The sequence below is a fragment of the Aotus nancymaae genome, unplaced genomic scaffold, assembly GCF_030222135.1.
Source record: "Aotus nancymaae isolate 86718 unplaced genomic scaffold, 86718_ANA_hifiasm-v0.15.2.pri h1tg000059l, whole genome shotgun sequence".
In the NCBI taxonomy this organism is placed as follows: domain Eukaryota; kingdom Metazoa; phylum Chordata; class Mammalia; order Primates; family Aotidae; genus Aotus; species Aotus nancymaae.
In genome coordinates, this window is record NW_026988473.1 from 46,343,229 (window position 1) to 46,351,244 (window position 8,016).

General features: G+C 41.6%; 1 protein-coding gene across 1 annotated transcript in view; it reads right to left on the reverse strand.

Moving 5' to 3' along the window:
- The window catches only part of FAR1 (fatty acyl-CoA reductase 1), a 64,056-nt gene extending 56,692 nt beyond the window's left edge, over positions 1-7,364 (reverse strand). Inside the window, exon 1 of the mRNA XM_012456608.2 lies at positions 7,269-7,364. The gene's annotated coding sequence lies outside the window, so the exon portion shown is untranslated. The remainder of the gene's footprint in view (positions 1-7,268) is intronic.
- Positions 7,365-8,016: the final 652 nt, after the last annotated feature.

The window sequence follows — 8,016 nt, forward strand, 5'->3', positions numbered from 1 at the left end:
ATTACATAAAGTACCATATGTTTATTCCAAAATCTTTAGTGAAATAATTCCTACTTATTAAACTAGCTACAGCTTGTTTTTCCCAAGAATTCAATTAAGAATTAGTCTAATTTTTTAATTAGGCATTTCCAATCATAAGCTTTATTATTTTATCACTCCTAATAATTAATAATACTTGTCTGTAAAAGACAAGCAGAACTCACATAAATACAATTGAGTGGAATTTTAGCAGTATGCTTTCTGCCTACAAATTAAAGGATAAATTATTAAACCAGAATCCACAGAACCCCAAGAATATTTGAATGTATATTTTTCTGATGAGCTAGCACAACACTTTGAGGAGATGCTCAGAGAAGTTCATGATCTTTAACAAGGAGTTTCTGCATTAGGAAATATACCTTAAGATTTTCTTACCAGAATATTTCAGAATAATAAGCTATAATGATAACAATTCCCGAAATTCAAGGATTTCTCATGAATTATCATGCCAACATTTCTGGAAAAAATTTCATGTAAGACGAGAATGATCTAAACTAGATATTTCAAAATAATCTTAAAATTGTCAAATAGTTAACATTTAAACACACACACACAACTGCACACAAAAGATGATGGCACAAACCCACAAACATTCTGACAAGAATGACTCCATTAATACATGTGGTATTAAGATATTTAGAAGGCTTTTTAACAGAATGTCCAAAAAAATTCACCATGAACAGTGATACATTCACAAAGTAGTGTGTCATAATTTCTACTATAGCAATTGGCTTTGTTCAAGTTCTGATGTAACATCTACACTATGCCAACTACATGTTGTAGGGGTCTAAAAGATAAAGATAGAGATATATAGATTTAGATATAACTTATTCTATGAAGCCAAAGTTAGATTTTCTAACTGCATGCTTTAACCATGTGATATCCTTCACCTTACCCCTAAATGTTCTTTCTCTCTATTGCCACCTAATGTTTAAGTTCTACTTTCATTCTAAAATAATGTCAGTTTCCACTTAAGAGTCTCTACCACCAATTCTGGCAAATGATCCAGTGTTGCTACATTCTGTTTCACATATGTACATAGTCTCTTCAATTATATTATCCCTGACCTATAGTAACTTAGTAGATCTCATTTCTCATGCTTCAAACAGCATAATGCTCAAGTCTCAAAATATATTTATATGAACAAATTTTCACCACAGTTAGATTAACATGTTTATTATTATAATTATCATACTGCATGGTAATAACTGGCAAAAAAAAAAAAAGGTTAAGGACTTGCTTCAGTATAAAGAGGGAAGTGGGTGGAGGTATGGATGAAGCAAGACTGACCACAAATTGATAACTGTTAAAGTTGGCGATGTGTATATTATTGCTAGCAATTTTCCATAATACAAAGTTTACAGAAGTTTGTCCCTCCTACCAGTAAGAAGGCTTCTTAAAGACAAGTTTAAGAGTTTTCTTCTTTGTACATCTATCCAATACAGAACAGACAAATTGAACTTTACTAAATATATTTTATTCTTTAGGTAGAACTACTTTTCAATGAAACTTCACCTTTTTGACAGTATTTTATTTAAATAATTTCTCATTAACTCAGATAAAATATATATTCATTCATTCATTATGTTCTGGGTCCCTACTTCCTAAGATATGCTGTCCTGGTAAATGTAGACACCAAAAATAATTTATCCTCTAAAAAATTAAGAAGGGAAAGAAGGAAGACGAAGAGAAAAGAAAATATTGTAAAATGCAGTAATACAGTTTTTAAGAAAGGCATCTAGGGCATCTATGTTTTAGAAAGAAGGCATACAACCTGTTTGAGGCAGACAGTCTTAAAATTTCTCCTTACCCTCCATTTTACAGATGAGGAAACTAAAGCCCATAGAGGAGAAGTGATTTGCCTGAAGGTACACATCAAGTTGCTAACAAAACCAAAACTAAAGCTCATATCTGCTGATACACAGTTCAATTTGAATTTTCTACATCATAACACTTTTCTCTACACTGCAATGTTAACAAAAGAGAATGAATTACTTTATTAGTATATATTTCAATTCTTTATTAAATCATAATTTTAAAAAGAATAGGATAGGTAAGATGGGGAAGCATGGGGGACAAAAGTGCACAACAAATTGGTAAAACACTTATGCATGAAAACTACATGCATATATGCCAGGCTTCACCAATTTTGAGACACATTTGACTTTAAGACATAGTATCCATTTCATAAACATTTTGAAGTAAATATAGACACTAATATATATCCATTTCACAAACATTTTAAAGCAAATATAGACACTAATATACATCATCAAAAAATTCTAAAATATAAAAACATAATCACTAAAGCAAGAAAATATAAGGTATTCTATAAGACACCAAAAAAATCACTGTCATTAATTTAAAGGCAGTGTTACAGAGCACAAACACTCAGAGCACGAGTCTCACCTTCTAAGGTAACAAATAATAACTAAATACCTAAGGCTTGTGGCATTTTTTTTTCAACTGAAGGTATAAATCAGTCCTTCTTGCTATTAGTTTCAGAAGCATGAGTTTTGGAGTTAGACAAAGAAAGGTTTGAATCCCAGTTCTGTCACTTAGCTCTCCAACCTTGGAAAGTTACCAACTTCTCTGAGTTTCATTCTCCTCATCTGTAATATGGTATTCACACTTTAGAGAATTATATGAGAATCAAATGTGATAATTTATTGAAGGATTATGGCACAGTGCCTAGATGAAATAGGAATCACATTAATATCATTTCCTCAGAATCCCTATGGGCTAAGTGAAATTAAACTAAAAGCTAGATTAATTTACGTAACTCTTTCCTCTTTGTTCAGGAGATGTAATAAGTCTGTACTGATCCTAGGGCAAATCCTACTAGTTTGGGAATCATTCTTTGAATAAGAAAAGCTTATTTTCTTGAAATCTGTCTTCACTCTCAAATTGGGAACCGAACACAAAGATGAGCTTATAAGTGTTTAAGTTGATCAGCCTAAGTCCAGTACTTTCATTTTGTCTTACTGAACTGAAACTCTAAGCCCATTACAAACCCACTGAAGAGGAACTACAGAACCAATGTGTAGGAAGAAGGATATGAGGCCAAAAGAAACAGTTAAAATGACTCAATTCTATCAGTGGTTTGTTGGTTTTTTCTAAACTTTAAATTCATGTATTAAACCCTAAGAAAACAAATGTTCAGGAAAGCCAAGACTGTATCTCCACCATTCAGGGTATGTTAGTAACTGGATCCCCCAGATTAAGTGAATGCCATCTTTCAGTACAGTTTCAGTTTCCATCAGTGACAATCCAGTGATTTCCAGGATGGGAACACACCTACCAAGGCGGCTCTGATGGAGTAGACACTGAAATAAGACTATCTTCTCTCCTACTCCAAGTTCAGACTAGCCCACCTACATTTTCCTGAGTAGTAGCTCATTTCAGTTGAATGCTTGTCCCTGCTACTTATAAAAATAATGCTCACTTTATTTTGAGACAGGGTCTCACTTTGTCACTCAGGCTGGAGTGGAGTGGCATGATCAAGGCTCAGCCTCGACTTCCTAGGCTTCTACCTCAGCCCCCACAAATAACTGGAATTACAGGTGCACATGCCACCTTGCCCAATTAATTTTTTTTTATTGGTAGAGAAGGGGTTCTGCCATGTTGCCCAGGCTGCTCTTGACCTCCTGAGCTCAAGCAATCTGCCTGCCTCAGCCTTGCTCACTTTTTAAAATTTGAAAAAAATACTAAAAAGTACACGCATTTTAAAGTATTCATGATCTTGCCAGCCAAAGATTAAAACATTACAAGGGGCCATACCATCATCTTTCCTATGAATCTGACCATAACTATGAAAATATTTAAATTTGTATAGAGTACCTGCCACCAAACACAATTAACTACCAGCCCAAATATTAATATCTTCATTCCAGCTTTCTTGTGATTAAATTCACATTACTTTTTTACTTACTTAACTCAATGGTTTCTTCTCAATCATTCTGAGTCTCTCAGCTATATATTTTGCTGCTGCTCACTTCCTCTTTAAAACTCTATCCTAGGTTTCTCTAAATTGTGTATTCCCCAGTATCTACAGAAATCTCTCCAACTAATCTTTTTTCTTTCTTCACTAATTCTTTTTATATAAACTGACAATCTCTAGAAAATAGATGAGGTCTGACTTGAATTTCCTTGTCCATGTTGAATACCCAGCATTTAGTACAGTGCCTGGCATCAAGGAGATGCTCAATTAACATTTACTAACTGATTCTGCCAATCCTGACCCGTTCCTTCCTAATCGTGTGACCTTGGACAAGTTATATCTCTGAGTCTTATCTCCCTCATCTATAAAATGCAGATAATCAGAAGATGAGATAATATTTGGAAAGCTCAAAACTGTCTGTCACAAAGTAGCACCCAATAAATTTTGCTACTATTATCAATATACTCTAGTACAGCACTCAAAAATGTTTCCAATTAATATATATGGTTGACTGTTAAAACCACTTCACAATAACCTTACTCTCACTTCATTCTCCTATAACTGTCAAAGAATATTTTTATGCTTTCTCTTTTATTACCTATCTCCAATCCATTATCAACTGTTAATTTTCTCTCCTAATCAACATAAGAAATTAGTTATCACTAAGCTGAAACATAGGCTTAGTTGATTTCCAAACTCCTAAATCTTCATTCTAATCTTCAATTATACTTAAAAAACATTTTTAATTTGTCACTCTTGTCCATAGTTGCTAATATCATGTACAAACTACTGGAATGTCATCCTCACGTCTTCTAATAACCCATGTCCCAATTTAAAGTTCATTGTTGCCATTGTGGCGTGCTTGGTGCTGTTTTGGTGGGGTCTGGGGCCCCTCCAGCCATTGCTGGCTCAAACTCACCTCTTTCAGGAAACCTTCCCTGATTCACTCCACACCATTCAGATTAATTCTCTGCTCTGAGTTGCCTCAGCACTTAGGTATTCTGTTATACTAAGGGCAAATGTGATCAAGTAAATAGCATCATCAAGAAATCACTTTCACAAAATTGTTTCTAGATCATAAATAATGGCCCATTTTATAATGCTCTGCTGATCTGGTTAACAAGGAAACATGTTACACAGCAAATGCTCTCTTTGGCTTCTGTCCTTGACTCTATAACTTCACAATCCTTTTGTCCTTTCCTCAAACAGAAACTCCCATTTAAATACACTGGAAATACGGTAGTGGGCCACCTTCTTTTCTACCTCTTCTATGACCTCAGTCTCTGCCTCCAGCCTCTATCCACACCCCACAAATAAAAATTCCAAAAGCTTCAAACAGGATAGCAATGATACATACATACTATGTCTTTTCTGAGTGGAAAAGAAGAAAAACTGAATCTACTTAGCTACAAAATTCTTCACAAGCATGATAAATTTCCCAACAGGCCTAATACATAATCAAATTGCACAAAATTTATGTGTAATTTTTACAAATAAATTTAGAATAATTTGGCTGGCACAGTCGCTCACGCCTGTAATCCTAGCACTTTGGGAAGCCAAGGCGGATGGATCACTTCAAGTCAGAAGCTCGAGACCAGCCTGGCCAACATGGTGAAACCTCGTCTCTACTAAAAACACAAAACTTAGCCAGGTGCAGGGCATGTGTCTGTAGTCCCTGCTACTTGAGAGGCTGAGGCAGGAGGATCACTTGAACTTGGGAGGTGGAGGTTGCAGTGAGCCAAGGTGGCATCACTGCACTCCAGCCTGGGCAGCAGAGTGAGGCTGTCTCTCACACACAAAAAAATCCATGAATAATTTTATGGAAAATGTATGGAATAATAGGGCCTGGGCAGGGTGGCTCAGCCCTGTAATCTCAAGCCTTTAAGAGGCCACAGTGGGAAGATCTCTCGGGCCCAGGAGTTTGAGGCTGCAGCGAGCTATGATCTAGCCACTGCACTCCAGCCTGGGCGACAGAGAAAACCCTGTCTCTGTTTATTTTTTTAAATTAATTTGAAAAAAAGACAACAGGATTGTACTTACACATTAATTCTCACTTGTGTTACTGTAAAAGATTCTGCATCATTTTCATGCTATATTATACATGCCCAACATTACAAGTGAGAAACTCCCCTGGAGGGCAGATTTTCTGAGAGTATCTTCTGATGTTGTCTTTAAACCCACACATTCTTTAAATATATATATATATATATAATTAAGGGATTCCTGACTGCCATACAGTCAAAAGCAAACAATACACAATACATATGCCATTCCTTCGGAGGGAGTGAATTTTTGCGCCGTTGAGGCAAAACAATGAGATGAACTGTCACAGGGATGGCAGGAGGGGTGGTGTGCAGGAGGAGGATCAACCTCAGTAGTGAGAATTTAAAACTCTTGAGTGTTTGGCCCTCGACTAGCAATAAGTTAACCTATAAACCTGACCAAGACACTACCTGCGACCCTCCACTCTCCGACACACTGCAGAATCAGACAATGGTTCTTGTTCAACTACTCATTAAAGATTCACAACCTTCACCTACCACACATACATAAATCTACCGCGTTTGATGCTTGTATACTTTGTCCTACGAGACCAACGCCTTCTGGCCCCAGTCTCCTGTCCACACTTCACCTAAAACCTTCTTTCAGGCACCTTCCGGTTTCAGTAGGTGCCTCTTACACCAGATCCAAGTGTCCCCAGTTCTCCAGAGACCTTCACCTTCAAACCCTAAGCCTGACCTCCCTTCATTCCCAGCTGATCTCCCCCAAACCCTATAAATGCCTTACTTCCAAGAGGCCAACCACACTCACCCGACTCGCGCCCTTTCCCTGAGCACACTTTTCTGAGCATCACCTATTTCCCATCACTTTCTTCCTCCCCAGACTTGGAATCCTGCAATCACAGGCCTCCCTTTACCGCCACCCTCCCGCGAGCACGCGAGCCTGCTGCTCGGTTAACCACCCCGCCCCACCTTCACCACCTCTCTGCGGCCTCCCACCCCAGCCAGCGCCCCCGGGTTCCGCGGCTGAAAACCAGGCCCGACTGTACGTCCCCCTCGCGGTCCCGGCCAGGTGGAGGGCGATGGCGGGGCCAAGTGGCGCCAAGACCACCCGGGCCGAGGCGGGCACCCTCACTTCTGGGCGTACCCTGGCTGGGGCGGAGGTTGGACAGCGGGTCGTCGCCCCCGCCTCGGCCCGGCCTGCAGCCCGGGCTCCTGCAGCCGCTGCCCGCGCCAAGCGAGGAGGGACCCGCAGCCCGGCCGCTCCTCCCGGGGCACCCGCCTCTCACCTAGACGCAGAGTCTGAGGCCTCGCTCTTTCGCTGGCCGTCCAGCGATGGCTGCGCCGCCGCCGCCGCCGCTGCGCTCTCCTCACTCGCTTTTCCACCGCCCCCAACCGGCTGCAGAAGAGCGGACGGGCAGTGGCACGCCCATTGGCTGAGGCCCGCACTCGCGTCAGCTGGCCCCGACCGCACCTCGCGATGTGACTGGTTGGCGCAGCGCCTCTTTTCCACATCCGCTTCTGATTGGTTCTCGCGCGCACCCTTACTCCGAGGACCACTCAGCATCCTCACTGCTTTGGCTTCCCACCCCCCAACCCGGTTTCCCTCCGGGCGGGAGGGGGGCGGGAGCGGACACCAGCGGGACGCGGACGGCCAATGGGGGCGCGGAGAGAGGGCCGGGAGGTGGGCCCTGCGGCCGGCCGGCTCGCGGGGGAATGCTCAGCCAATGGGCCCGCGCCCAACATCCCGAGTCCTGGAGCGCCCCCGCCGGCTACTGGCATCCCATCGGGTCGCGACTAGGGCCACGCCCGGCTGTCCGTCGCGCGGGAGGGGCGCCCACTCCCAAGGTGGGAAGCACGCGGCGAGGCCCACGCGGTAGACAGCCGGGCTGCCATTGTGGCGTGCTCGGCGCTGTTTTGGTGGGGCCTGGGGGCCCTCCAGCCATTGCTGGGCGTGTGAGGGATCCGTTCGGAGAACTACCAGCCTGGCGGGTCTGGCCCAAGTCGGTGAGACCGGAGAACTCTGTGGACCCCTGG